This window comes from Lissotriton vulgaris, chromosome 2_2 (genome assembly GCF_964263255.1).
Source record: "Lissotriton vulgaris chromosome 2_2, aLisVul1.2, whole genome shotgun sequence".
NCBI lineage: Eukaryota > Metazoa > Chordata > Amphibia > Caudata > Salamandridae > Lissotriton > Lissotriton vulgaris.
This window is the reverse complement of record NC_141688.1, coordinates 51,621,561-51,637,406: the sequence shown is the minus strand read 5'-3', so window position 1 is coordinate 51,637,406 and position 15,846 is coordinate 51,621,561.

The following is a 15,846-nucleotide window of genomic DNA, read 5'->3' as shown; positions in this document are numbered from 1 at the left end:
ATTCTATAGTGGGGTTTGCATGGCCCTGTACGGCTCCAGATGCAACACTCCACTGAATGTGCATTAAACATACCGAATCACACAGATGTGTTGTGTCTAGCGTCTTTCATGTGTGATAGTATTGATTAATGTAGGGTCAGTGAATTCCCCCTACGTCCATGTGTCATTGGGCTTGGGTCACAGGGTGACACATTGCCGAATGTTGTCCAGGTGACACCGATGCAACAACGGGTACACACGCTTTAGTCACTTCCTTGTCCAGTCCCGTACAGAGCCCCAGGGTCATTGTTCAAACCCTTACGCCGGACTGGAATAACCCAGGCCAGCTCACTGCGCTTAAGCTCCAGGGGGGGACAACAACGATACATGTGCCAGGACATCCCTGTAGTGATCTGCTGCTCACAGGTCTAGTTGTCAGCATGCCACGGCCACTCCCTCACGGCTGGTTTAAACCCACATCACACCTATCCAGCAAACGCGTCACAGCACATGTGACCCTGCCAATAAAAAGGGACGGGCACATGTGCACTATGCCATTTCCATCCTCTCTCGGAGTATATCCTTGTGGTGTGCATATAGGCATGGGGGCCGAGGGGCCTGCAAAATCACATTCCGCAGGCCCAGAGGTGACATGATGGCGTCTGCACCATGATACCCAATCATAGAAGGTCCATGACTAGCGGGGTATAGACTTGGTGGCACCGGATACACTGTGGCCGGCACAGGCACATCGCCATGGAACGGTGACTTTCGGTGCACTGAGGTAGGGGCACCTTAAGTGCTGAGCGGGTGTGCAGCCTGAGATGATGCCCTGTTCCGGCGGTCCGGACGGATCGGTTTTGAGTGCCCTGCTGGACCGCAGTGTAGGCCTGAGACAGCGGTCCGTGTGGACCTACCGCCACGTGGTGCCCCCTCCTGGATCACAGACTTAGTGGCACCTATGAGGCTGAGCGGGTGTGCAGCCTACGATAATGCCAGATGCACTGGTATGTCCTCTTCCATGGACAAATCAAGACCCAGCACCAAATGTGAGACCTGGGGGCCCGCAGAGTGGAGCTGCATGATGTGGAGGGTGCCATATCTGCGGGCCCGGGCTTGGGGCTTGCACCGGCATGTGGTGGGCCCTCATCTCTACGGTGGCGGAAGGTGAGTAGTGAGGCCCGGGTGTGCTGGGGCGGGCAGGCACCGCTGGGCAGCGGGAGGGGCTGGGGTGCAGCTACCTGGGTGCCCAGGGGCCGACAGGCAATGCTGTTGCGTGCAATTGTATATACTTTGCCATTCATGTATCTGGACTCTGTTTCAGATGGAGGATCTGTCTTAGATGTGGGACCTGGTGAACTGCACTACATACCGCCACGCGGTTGGAGACACACCGGTGGCAGCAGGTGAGCAGTGTGGCATGGGTGTACAGTGTCGGCACTCTCTCTCCCTGTCCCTCTCTTCTTTTCTCTATCTCCCTCTCCCCCACTCTGTCAGTCTATCTCTCTCTCCCCCACTCTGTCTATCTCTCTCTCCACCACCCTGTCTGCCCGTCTATCTCTCTCTACCCCACTCTTTCTATCTATCTCTCTCTACCCCACTCGGTCCGTCTATCTCTCTCTCCCTCTCTCTCTCTCTCTCCTTCGCTCTCTCTCTCTCCCTTGATGTGAGCCATGTACACCTTCTCATCATGATTTTGTCTTGCAGGCTGTGACTTACGGAGTGTCCCAAGGGGTGCCACCATGTGTCTTCATTTCTGTTCTGTGTTTGTTTAAATAAATTTACATTTGTTGCTTCGAAGGTGACTTTGCAATGCTAATTTGTGTGTCGACAAATGCATGTAACCAGATGTGATTATGCGACATCAGGTGGAATATTTGGAAAATGATTCTGTGTAGTTGATGTGGCATGTTTTTGTCCAAGGGGGGGCATGATGAGGGGGCCCTGGGGGTGGTGGCGGTGGGTGTTGTGGTCCTCTTGTGTGTCTGGGCTGCATGATCAGTGGCTCCATGGCATCTGTTGATCTTCAGGTGTGGCTCTGGCCGGACACCCGTTTGTGGTGCAGTCTGTGGTCCGACTTTGCACCAGGTCAGAACAGGTGTTATTTTCCTGCTGCTAACGCGCCTAATTGCATGTTTTGTCTTCTTATCGCCGATGTGGCTGGTCGTTGAGAATGTTGTGGAGTGGTGTTGTTGCAGCTTTTTGCTTGGGAATGCCTACTCTGCATCTCATTAGCGATAGTTGCGGGGGTCATCTGTGGCGATGTTTTTTGCGGATGCTATCGCAGGTAAACTGGTGGGCTGTTAGCACCAGCTTGTGAATAGGGTGATAAATTTATCACAACTTTGGCTGCGATAAAGTGCCATTAACTTGGCGATAGCGCCTTGAGAATATGCCCCAGAATAATTTCAATCGAGGCTTGGTAACACTGCTACTGTGCCCTTAAAGTGTTTTGCTTGCACTCTTAGCACTAATCACAGACCGACCAGATACAGGTGGTGGTTTTCTCTGTGTTATTCTGCTCATTGTGGATCCATGGAGGGTATCTCACCAGATTCATGGCAACTGCCCAACATAGTGTTAGAAACCAGATGAGATTAGCACCATCATGCTGCTTAACGTTATGAAATACCCACAAGTAAAATAATGTGGTTGCTCTTATTCTGTTGGACTCAATATGGTCATTCTCAGCCTTTCCCTTGCTACAGCCAAACCGACCTGCACAATTCAAACTTCTCCAGCCCGCAAGATAGCTGATTGGAGAGCAGTTACAAGCCTACAGTGCCTTTTGGAGCGTGGAACCAGCCCTCTCCAGCCAATAGAGAAGCTTTAGAACAGCGTCTTGATTGGATGAGAGTTGGCTGTGGGTTTCGTAGGACGTGCTGCATGCAGACCAACCAGGAAATACTACAGAACAAGCAGCAGTGTAAGATAAGTGATTGATTTTTTTAAGGTGTACATTTATGTTACTGTGTATATTATTGTGTACTTGTTATGTGTATTATGTGTATGTATTATGTTTATATGTGTAAGTATATATCTATATATGTATATGCTACGTGTATATCTTTGCGCCCCTCCACCGCCACTGAATGTTGTGTAGAAAACACTCTGAGGGATATTGCTGGTGAAGAATATTTATTGTTTCCCAACCAGATTTTATTGGAGTTTAAAGACAAATACATTATACACATTCAACGTTCATCATCCATGTCCCCTCTTGCATTGTCACCTATTTGCATTAGTGGTATCATCCTCTGGTTTGTTGAAATTAATAGTTCCATTAAAAGAAGAAGATTTATTGTGAAACTTCAGTAGCACGATCAACAGCTCCTTGCCAGGCTCAGCTCGCAGATCAACTAACAGAGCAGAGAACCCCCATTCAGCTCAAGAAACAAGTGTTTCTAACATGCATAACATTCTAATAATATCACAACTGATCTTCCAACTTGGCAACTCTTTTGCTGTGTGAGAAGGGGTCGGGACCATGAAAGGGCATGGCTTAGTGCTGAACACAGCCCAAGGCTGTGAGCTACCCCCCCCCCCCCGCCCCCGCCCCCATCCTCCCTTAACGCCACAACACCAGAAAGAAAGCTTTTGAGGCTGTTAAGCGAAGTTCTAGGGAGTTTTCACACCTCAAATGACTAGCTGCAAACCTGCTGTCTGAAGGGGTTTCCACCTAACTGTATGAACATCGTGTGTTATTGGCACCACGCCGGGTGCCCCTGTGATAGGAACGGATATCACGTGACACACAGTGGCATTGTGTGTGTTGAAAGGTCTGACACAAAAGAAAGACTAGTGAAATAACATTTCATAAAACAGCCCCCAGTAAAAAAAATGAGAATGATAACACAAAACAATTAAGGATATCAGACAATAACATGGAAAAAGGACAAAACATAAAGATTAATAAAAAAGAAAAAAAATTCCCTGAATCAACACCATGTGAAAATATACACAAGAAAGTTAGGTCATAACTTAATCTATTTAATGTGTAGGCTTACTTCTTAACCTTGAGTCCTTTTCACCCATTTGTTGCCAACCACTGGCACCATTGATTCCAGAAGTAGTAGGTTTGATGTCATTTGAGCTCTTTAGGTTCCTGTTACATGCTTCATGTGAAGTTCCCCGAACTCTCAGTGACTATATTTTTCCTGCTTGGAACAATGGAAAATGGACCCATAAATTGGGTTAAAACTTTCTTCTCACAGCCTGGCTTCTTCAATCATACCAGATCACCCACTTTCCAACACTTAACAGAATATTTTCGAAAATACCTGTCCTTGCATCTCTGCTGATACCTTTCATGCCTGTATTTCCTTGATTTTACTTCTGCACTACTAGCACTTGATGCAAACCAAGCCCAGTTCAGCTTTGAATTGGCCACTTTTCCTTTCAAAAACGAAATATCAGATTTCAAGGTTACACAGTTAGGTGCTATGTGGGGGACCCATCAAGTGTCCCTGAGGACATCCTTGAGAAGGAGCCTTAGTTCAACTACTCTTTGAACACGTGTTTTTAACACATGGTTAATTCATTCCACAAGACCATTTGCTTGTTGTGACTGTAACACGGTTTTTTGATTAGTTATTCCCAAATTTTGTAGAAACTCTGCATCTCTTGAGAATCAAATTGTACTCTAATATCTGTTGCTAAATACCCGGGCACACCTACATTGGCAAAACTATCCCTAAGGAAGCTAAGAACAGCTCTTGTACTCACCATACTCACACACTTAGTGGAAACCCCTTAGGAGCTGTAGTCAACCAACAGCAAAACAAATCTCTCAGTGGATGGTGCCAGTTCAAATGAGCCCATAATATCTAAATCCAATTTCATTCAAGCTAATACAAAGACTAGAGTTGCACCACATTTGAACGAAAAAAACAATATAAACACTTGAATATTTCAAAGAATTTTAACAGTAATTTTTGAATTGTCCAATAATATTCTTCATTTATTAGTGCCTCATTTTGAAGTTCATAAAAAACCAGCTAACGAGTTTCGTACACTACACAATGGACTTCTTCAGGGTAGAACATTCACTGGTATCTGATGCTTCCAGTCATAGCATCATAGTGTTCTACATGTGTGCCATTTCTGTTGTGGCATCTGTATTCAAGTATTTCAATGTTATATTAGAAGCGCACTCTCTGGACAACGTTTTCAAGTTCGGTTTGTCCAGATAATAAGGCATTTATGTGGGCAAATGCCCACCATATATATATGGCACTTCAATGGGTGCCAGGATTGCAAAGAAAAGGAGAACTAACTCCGAAATTAGGAGTTCTGAACAATTAGCCAATGTAGATGACTACTTGGAAACATTTTCCCTTAAGTGCGCCTCTGTTATAAAATTGAAATAATGGAGTACAGATGCAGATGCAGATGCACAGATGATGCTCTAATAAACAAAGAATATTACCAGACAATACAAGAATTACGGTTATCAATTTTTGAAATAGTCAAGTGTTTATATTGTTTATTTTCATTCAAATGTGGTGCAACTCTGGTCTTTGTATTTGTATGTATTTTTCCCAGTGTGGTGAGCACATTGTGGGGAGAGAGTACATACAGAGTGGAGCACACAGGATCTTCTATGACTGTAGGGATATAATGGTGTGAGTGCTGGATCTGTCTTTAGGCCCACTGCCCAGTTCTAAGTTTGACTGTGTAAACTAATTTCACCCAAGGTTCATCCAGTATCTCATCGCCACTGGAGACAAAGAAGCATGACAAGCAATGCGGGACTTGTCACTGGTGGCACACATGAAACAGGCCCTGACTACCTCCTCATCTTGATGGTTCACGAGTAGCCTTCAATACCTCTCTCTCACTGTTCCTTTAGTAAGATTCCATCCTAGATGCTCCTCTTGTGCTAGGTTGAGTACTTTCATACCTTCTGGAGGAGCTATTCTTTCACCTCTACCAATAGTTAGATTGTCTCTCATATTCCAAAATGGTTTTATGAAGGACACAAAACTTAGTGATCTGGCCAACCTTGCACAACATATTCCTTGATTATTGGGAAAATTACATCTTTCTCTTTACTTTTTCCCTATTATTCTTTAGATATGGCACTTTCTCTCACCTAACTTACTTCAAGGGTATCTGTCAACTTGGATTTTTCATACTCTCCACAGCCAGCCAAGAGAGACAGTCAGCTGCATTTTTCTAAGTCCAGGTAGGTATTGTATATAAAATTCAAACTCTTCCAATACCTCACTGCATCTTTTCAACCTTCGAGTCAAACACTCTCTACTATTAAAGAAAATGAGCTGAACCAAGAACTAGGGAAGGAAAAGACACCGCTACTTACTCCCCATGGTGAGCAGTCAAAATATCGAAATTTTAATATCGACCTACACTAATATCAAGTTTTAATATCGTACGTACAGAATATCGAAGTCAAGAATATCGTTGACCAGAATATCGACTGCAAGGTAAGTAATATCGATATATTTAATATAGAAGTAAATAATAATGATGTAAATAATATCGTTAGCAAAAATATTGTTGTAAATATTATAGAATTGTTTTTAGTGTTATGTATTTAGTATGTATTTTATATGTATGTATGTTTAACTTTTTAAAAATGTTTTTTCAGTATTTTTAAATATATGTATTCAATTTTTGGAAAATGAAAACAATTTTAAACTTTTTTTTGTGTTTTAGTATGAGAGCGGGTTGTGTATTTATAGGGGAATGGGGGAAGTAATTTATTTATAATTAATTAATTATTATGTTTTTATTTATTGTTATTGATTGTTAATTTATTGTTAATTGGTAATTTGTTGTTATTAATTGGTTCATTTATGATTATAATAATTATAATTAATGTATATTAATTTTCAGTTATTGTTATTGTTAATTTATTGGTAATTATTTTTATTATTTGATTAATTGATAATTAAATTAATTATGTTATTTTTAATGTGTAGCGGGTTGTGGGTGTATAGGGGAATAGGGTGGAAAGTAACTTAAATATAATTAATCAATCAATATGTTTTTATTTATTGTTCTTGTTTATTAATTTATTGTTAATGAATTATTAATTGATAATTACTTTTTATTAGTTGGTTCATTTAAAATTATATTAATTATACTTAAGTTATAATTACTTTTTATTGTTTGATATTGTTAATTAAATTATTGTTAATTAGTTATTAATTGGTAAGTAATTTTTATTAAATGATAATTACATTAATTGTGTTATTTTTTATGTGTAGCGCGTTGTGTGTTTATAGAGGAATAGGGTGGGAAGTAATTTAATGTTATTTAAGTAAGTATTCATTTAATAGGTATTTATTAAAATTTTTTGTTAAATAATTATTGATATGTTATTCATTTTATAATAAATATTTAATTGATAAGTATGTTAATTTAACTCCTACGCCATCCAACACTTTCCCCACTGTCGCACTCACTGGAGGGGGAATAGTAATTTTAACCCCTACACTCTCCAACGCTTTCCCTACTGTTGCACTCACTGGAGTTGGAATAGTAATTTTTATCCCTACGCTATTCAACGCTTTCCCTGCTGTTGCACTCTGGAGTTGGAATAGTAATTTTTACCCCAACGCTATCCAACGTTTTCCCCACTGTTGCACTCCCTGGATGGGGAATAGTAATTTTAACCCCTACACTCTCCAACGCTTTCCCTACTGTTGCACTCACTGGAGTGGGAATAGTAATTTTTACCCCTACGCTATCCAGCGCTTTCCCTACTGTTGCACTCTCTGGAGTGGGAATAGTAACTTTTACCCTGACACTCTCCAACACTTTCTCTAAAGTTGCAATATGTGGAGTAAGCATATATATTAATTTATATGTAGATGTTTAATTAAGTTTAACATTATATGCATTAGATATTATTTTTTAAATATGTTTTAATATTTACATCTATATTTTTTCAAATTATATGTATTATTTACTTATTTTGACATTATTTTTAAAAGATTTAAAAAAACGATATTTTTAACATTGATATTTTTTACAACAATGTTCTTTTTCGATATTTTTGTACTTACCTTTTTGTAGATAGGACTTCGTTATTTTTGTCTTCGATATTTCTGTATCGAAATTTTTGTAGGTCGATTTTTTGTCCGTCGATATTTTGTCAAACATTTCTCCCCATTAACTACTTGGCAAAAACAGCTCATAATTTCTGAAAACTCATCTTTAATTGTTTTAAATCAACCTCACACTCCTTTGACCAGCAAAAGGACGAGTACTTTAGTAACAGCCTAATTAGTTCAACCACACTTGAAAACCGGTTAATGAATTTAGAGTAATATTCCACCAGACCCAAGAAAGTCCTGTCGTGTTTTTTGTCTACTGTGGGATATTGCAGGTGAAGAAGATTTATTGTGAAACTCCAGTAGCAGCTCCTTGCCAGGCTCAGCACCCACATCAACTGACAGAGCATGGAACCCTCACGGAGCTCAAGAAACAACAAGTGCTTTTAGCATGCATACCATTCTAATAATAACACAAAAAAGACATTGAAATAACACCCTAACACCAATATAGATGTTTGTAGGAAAGTAGGATCTTTCTTTTACGGTTACCCCCACTTTTTGCCCGGGGTCAGTGTGTTTTGACTGTAGTTTCCTGCTAACGAGGACAACATCATCTGTGCTCTCTCTCTCCCAAAATGTCTTTGGTAAGTACTTTGGTACCTCCACAATTGGCTAATAGTGTACCCTTATATGTCTCAAGTATATGGCACTAAGGTACACAGGGCACAATTTACACCAAGGGTCTCCGATGGGCTGCAGCATGTATTGTGCCACCCATGGGAGTCCGCTTAGAAGCTGACTACAGGCATGTTATTGCAGCCTGTGTGAGATGGTGCATGCACCTCTCACGACAAACATACATTTTCTTATATCTGAGGTCACTGCACTTAAAACTTACATTTCACCCCTATGGTAGGTCCTTCAGTACTGAGGGCAGGGCACAGGGTTACAAGTCTAAGAGTGTCCCTCAATGAGCAGGACACCCCTGCAAACGCCAGAGTCGATTCTCTAGGCTTTGTAAGTGCAGTTAGCCATCTTAAGACATATGGTGGACATCAGTCATTATGATATGTCTAACTATATAATGGCTGCATCAAACCTTGCCATGTTTGGTATCAAACATGTTGGAATCATACCCAAATACCGATTCCAATGTTGGTGGTATGATCCCATTTACTGGGAGGCCTCTTAAAGGAGCTCCCTGTATTCCCAATTATAGTGTTTTAGAGTCTGACGGACAGCAAGCTAGTGCTGCTGCCTACCACAGACATTGTTGCGCCCCCTGCTGCTGAGTGGAGTTTGAGCAGAGTAAGGTAGAACAATAGGTTCCCTGTCGCAGGGCTCGCAGGACTTAGTGTATTCAGCTGGGGTGGGGGCGCTTCCCTGCACACTTTTCTCGTTCCTCCATAGAATTATCCCAGAGGTCCCCACTGCTGCAATCCTATTGGACACAGAGAAGGCCTTTGATTCCTTGGAGTGGCCTTTCTTTGTGTCTGTTATGCGCCACATGGGAATGCCTGTGGTATTCATAGCCACCACTGCACTTCTATATAGTCGACCCAAGGCGAGACATCTCCCTAAACGGCACACTCTCCCGACCCTTCCCATTATCCCGTGGCCCACATCAGGGCTGTCCTCTGTTACCCCTATTGTTTATCCTCGCCATGGACTCTTTAATTCGCAACTTCCAGGAAAGGCATTTACAGAGAGGCCTACAATTCAACACCGGTCCCCTTCTGGTCTCGCTCTATGCAGACAACACCATCCTCTATTTCAGAGAGCCTCAGGTGAACTTTGAAACTCTCATCAGAGAGATCCTTCAATTTGGTAAACATTCTGGCCTGGCCATCAACTTGCGCAAGCCGGTTATTTTCTCTTTAACCTCCAGCATGCCTTCATGGGAATGTGAATTCCCCCTTTGAATGGTGCCCCGATTCTGTCAAGTATTTGGGACTTCACATCCATCTTGACACCACCTAGATCCTTCGCCTCAATTATGGGCAAGCAATCAGCGCCCTCGAAGTTCAAGTGGAGAGATGGCTGAGGCTGCCACTGTCAATTGCCAGCAGAGTTGCGGTTCTTAAGATGGTGGTTCTCCCCAAATTTTTATATCTTTTTCACAATATCCCCATACCCCTCCCAAACAGATTCTTTCTGACTCTGCGTTCACACCTTATCAGATTGGTCTGGGGGGGCAAACAGGCTTGTGCACATTGGCAGGTGCTCACCCTACCAGTTGAGAGGGAAGGGAATCGTGTGCCGGATCTACAACTGTACTATCTCGAGGCCCAATGCAGCTATGCCTCGCATAGTTCCACCCTGGCTCCAGGATCCAGTTTCTCCAACCAGGGTCGAATTTCGTCCTTCCTGAGCGGTTAGCCACTGTATTGCCCATGGGCGTACCCAGAGATCCTAATGATATACAGACAGTTTCAACTACCAGCAGGGCCTGGGATAAACTGAAACGAGTCACCGGCACCTCCACACTATATTCCATGGCTCTCCCGGTCCCCAACGCCCCCTGGCTGTCAATTACAGGGGAAAGACGGGTGCAGCGTACTTTGGCCAAATTTGATATCACTAGACTGGGAGATTTGTCCTTAGAGGGGCACCCTTCTAGGTGACGGATGATGATGTCCGCTTCCACAATGCCACATTTATGGATGGCTTTGTTCTGGGGACGATTCCTTTGGCCTTACGTGCCACACTGCCTGGGTTCCCTATCGAACCGGATTTGTTTTCTCCACTCTCGCTCATCAATGAGAGCGAAAATGGAGTTCACCTCATATCTAAACTACATAAGGCATGTTCTGGCATAATACCGGTCAACAATGACAGGATCCGCAAAGATCTGGAAGACGATTTGGACCGCCCCATCACAGACGACCAGTGGGCTAAATGCTGCACAGTAACAAAATAAGTTTCACTAAACAGCAGGCATAAACTAATACATTTTAAGTTCTTGCGTAGGATATACATCACTCCTGCCAGAACCCATAGACTGGATCAGTCCAGACCCCATACCTGCCGTAAATGTGACGCCTCGCACGCTGATTTTGCGCACCTTACATGGTTCTGTCCAAAACTACAGCCATATTGGGAGATAGTGCACCGAACACTAGGTGACATGACTGATCTGTCCCTATGCTCCATATTACCGTTTCCAATGTACTGACAATGACAGTGAACAACTATGGGTATATTTTAATGATGTGCCAAAATGATAAATAAAGTTTAAAAGAGAAAAAAAAGCCACTGGTTAGTCAGGTGGCCCTACAAAGTCCCACTTAATCCCGCTACCTCTGCTTAGTGTTCCCTTTGAGAGGTTAGGGATAGATATTATGGGTTCCTTAAGCCCTCCAACAGCATCTGGATGTAGTTATATCCTAGTGGTGGTAGACCATGCCACTAAATAGCCAGAGGCCATTCCTCTTAGGACCAGTATAGCTCCTGCAGTGGCTAGGGCCCTCCTTGGAATCTTTCCAGAATTTGATGATTCCTAAGCAGGTATTATCAGGTATGTGGAAGGAGTGTGGAGTTAACTACAAGTTCACCACACCCTACCATCTACAGGGCAAAGGTTCGAAAAGGCCCTCAAATGTATGATCATTGGACTCCCAGACCAAATCTGAAGTAGATGGGATGTCTTCTGTTTGCCTACAGCCTAATTGAACTTATGTTTGGACATCTAGTTAGATGTCCATTATATATAACTAAAGAAGGATGGGAGCAACCTCTCAAACCTCCTAAACGGGACATAATTGCCTATGTACTGAGCCTGTGTTCTTGCATGTCTTAGTCTATGAAGATGAGCAGCAAATAACTTGAGGCAAGCCAAGAACTTCACAAAGCTTGTCATGACGAAAATGCTGTACTGACTGTTTACCAGCTAGGGCAGAAAGTGTGGTTGTTGGAGTTCCTGGCTACAGTGGCTCTCCAAGACAAGTGGAGTGGCTCTCACACCATACTTGAGAAGAAAAGGTTTACTCCCACTCTCAAGACCATGAAATTAGCCTGTCGCAAATATGAAAGAGCTTGGAGACAGGACTACTCCAAATCTAGGAAGGATGAATATAGAGCCGCCATTAGGCTCTATAAACAGGAAATAAAGACTGCACAAGCCTCCTTCTACGGCAGCAAAATTAATGCAGCCGCTAACGCCCCAAGGGAAATTTTTAAAATTGTCAAGTCACTCATCTCACCCCCTGCGGAATGCCCCTCTGCTGATGGCGCCCAAAACCGCTGCAATGAACTGGCTGTTTTTTTCTCTGAAAAAATACAGACTATATACTCCTCTTTTGGGGATGTTAACAATGACTTGGAACCCCCTATTTCCCCCACCTCTGATATCCCTGTCTCGTGCAGGCTTGACACAATCCCACCCTTAGACATTCCGGCCCTAGACAGACTCATCCTCAAAGTCACTTCAGGCTCCCCTAACGACTCAGCACCCCCTCAGACCCTTATTAAGGCTATGGACATAATTCGCCCGGTCATATTGGACGTTCTCAACACTTCCATCTCCTCTAAATCCGTACCTACCTCCTGGAAGTGCGCGATGGTGAGGGCCTTGTTGAAGAAGCCCAATCTCGACCAATCCAACTTGGCGAACTATCGTCCTATTTCCCTGCTCCCTTGGCTGAGCAAACTGCTTGACAGGCACGTAAATAACACCTTGATGAACTATTTGGAGTCAAATAGCCTTCTACGTGCCTCTCAGACAGGGTTTCGCCCCCTACATGGGACCGAAACTGCCCTCCTAGCGGTAACAGAGGAAGCAAGAGCAGTGTTAGACCAGGGTGGCAAAGTCGCCATCATTTTATTAGACCTCAGCGCCGCGTTCGACACGGTCAACCATGTCACGCTATTACAACGACTGGCGGACATGGACGTGTCGGGCCCGGCTCTGGACTGGCTGACATCCTTCCTGGCTGACCGCTTCTTCCAGGTCTTTGAGGGCGAAGCAGTGTCGCCTAAACATCCTCTCAGGTGTGGGGTTCCTCAGGGCTCTTCCCTGAGCCCCACCCTGTTTAATGCTTACATGGAACCCCTAGACAGGATTGTCCAACCCTTCGGTGTGCGTATTATCACCTACACGGACGATACCCAACTGGTGGTCTCTTTAGACCACTCGGAGGTATCGTCCAACACCCTAGGACCCTGTCTAGAGGCTGTTGCCAGATGGATGCAATCTTCCTGTTTAAAACTTAACGGGGAGAAGACAGATGTCATCTTATTGGGTAACCCCTCCCCTTCTGTCTTTGCTTCCATCTGGCCACCATGTTTGGGCTCACCCCCAGCTCCCAAATCCCAGATAAAAAGCTTGGGGATTTGGTTTGACACAGCCCTGAACTTTTCAGCCCAAGCCACAAAGACCGCAGCCACCTGTTTTGGATTGATGAGGATGCTGCGGAAGGTGCTCCCTCTGCTTCCATTTCAGGCAAGGAGGATCCTAGTCCAGGCTCTCATACTATCTCGCCTGGACTACGGGAACGTCCTCTACATGGGAGCTCCCTCCTTTGTCATCCAGAAGCTCCAAGTCACCCAAAACAGTTCAGCACGTTTGCTCTACAACCTCCATCGCTGGCAGTCAGCAAGGAATGCCCTAAGGGAACTTCACTGGCTCCCCATAGCGGCTAGAGTACAATTCAAAGCTATGTGCACTCTTCACAAAGCCTTCCATCACCTTGGCCCTGCAATTTTACAGCCCTTTGTCACTCCCTATGTTCCGTCACGCTCCCTCCAATCCGGTACCCTCCAGCTGGCCTCCTCCATCAGAGTCAGGAAAGCCCGCTGGGGTGGCCGCTCCTTTTCACACACTGCGTCTAAATTCTGGAACACTCTTCCTTTAACCCTTAGAGGAACTACCAATCATCTTTCCTTCAGAAAAGCCCTGAAAACTCACCTGTTTGGTAAATCCTGCTGATCTGCCCGAGCCCACGCTAAATAAGTCTCCAGTCATAAGCGCTACGAGGCCTCCGGGTAGATAGCGCTATGCAAGTGCAGTTTCAATTCAAAAGTGAGGTCACCTACTTGGTTAACCCATGTACCCCAAGAAGTCCCCACAGGGAACATCATGTGAACCATTTGAAACCTTCTGTTGACAGGGCTGACATGAGCTTGCTCATGACTACTGATGAGGGACAGGAGCATGATAGTGACCCTCTCCCTAATCTCCTCTCACACAACCCTGTTGGTGGATCAGTTGAAGGAGTAGTCTTGGCAGACAGTATCATTGATCTACAGCAACCTAATTGCAGTCAAGTTCTCCTTTAGATCGCTGGTCTAATTTCTTTGACACCCAGTCAGACTACCTGGTGTGCCCATGAAGTAGACGTAGGCAACAGCCTGTCTGTAAAAAGTAAAATGTATAGACAGCCTGACCATGTCAGAGATTGCATCAGGAGAGAGGTCAAAAAGATGCTGGAGTTGGGGGTCACTGAGCCTTCAGATAGTCCTATGGAAAGATGAGCTTTTGTGTTGACTTCCCAGGCCTCAATGTAGTCACTAAGACTGATGCCCATCCATTTCCAAGGGCAGATGAATTGATTGATACTTTGGCCTCTGCCAAGTATCTCAGTACATTTTTTTTTAAATGTTGTTTATTGGTATTTTTCAAAACCATATACAACTTCATACAAACTCAACAACAGCCAGTCATTATACATCTTCAATTACAATAGTCTAGTGCAGTTCTGTGCATTACATTAAAACAATAGTTACATCTTGTATTCGCTGTGTCATTGCAGGAATAAGCAAGTGGTTGTCATATTCGAGGCCCGAGCTTCAGCAGTATACAGCACTACACATACATAGTTTCAGCACAGAGCGGATTTTTACAATACAGAAATAAAAAGTATTGCTTATTAGTCATCATGTACATTCCAGATATCCGATAGCCTCCATACGGATCAACACTTCCCACTTCACATCTTCATTGCATCCCTTGATCGCTCATTCAATGTCCTCCCCACCACTGCCATCGCCTCGTTGTCTCTCCCGCTGCCACTGTAAGTACCGCTCCCAGATATCCCGAGGCCTAGAAGTGGGTGGCATCAATTCCCAAAATGTGCTTAGTTGTAAATGGCCATACGTAACATCTGTCAACCAGCCTGCCACTGACGTCGCCCTCCGCCTACCCCAATGCACTGCAACCTGACGTTTAGCGTACAGAAACAGCATTGCATGCAACTTTCTTCATTTGGGCACAGTCTGTTGAACATATCCTAATATACCAAGTTCAGGAGAAGGGGCGGCCATCCTACCCACTATCTGATTGATGGATATGAAAATAGAGGACCAGTAGCCCTCCAGCTTCTCACACGACCACGCCATGTGTAGGAATGTCACAGGGGACTGCCTGCATCTCCAGCAACTGTCATCTTCTCTTAGCCCCATTCTGTGCAGGCTGACCGGCGTCCTATAAAACCTGTGCAGATTTTTAACATGGATTAATTGCAATCTGTAGTTTGGGGACAGCTCAGAGAGTTTCCCGCAGCAGAAGTTCCACTAATCCTCGGTTAGAGGGATGGGAAGCTAATCATTCAATTTTTGCAAGGCCGTGAGTTGCACTGCGGGGGCATCTCTCTACATTTGCGGTATATTTTAGTCACCATTTTCCTGGGAGAGGGGCATCTCACCAGAGTTTCCAGGGTCTGGAAAGTTGGGGGAGCTTTCGGGAAGTCACTGCTCATAGTCCGGCAAGCCGACTTGAGTCTGTGATGCAAAAATAAATCTGAACAGTGTACTTCCTGGCCCTCAGCGGCCTTAGGTGGGGACATGAATTTACCATCCGGGAACAGATCAGCAAACGTGTGCAAGCCCAGTGGCTGCTGCGTGGAAT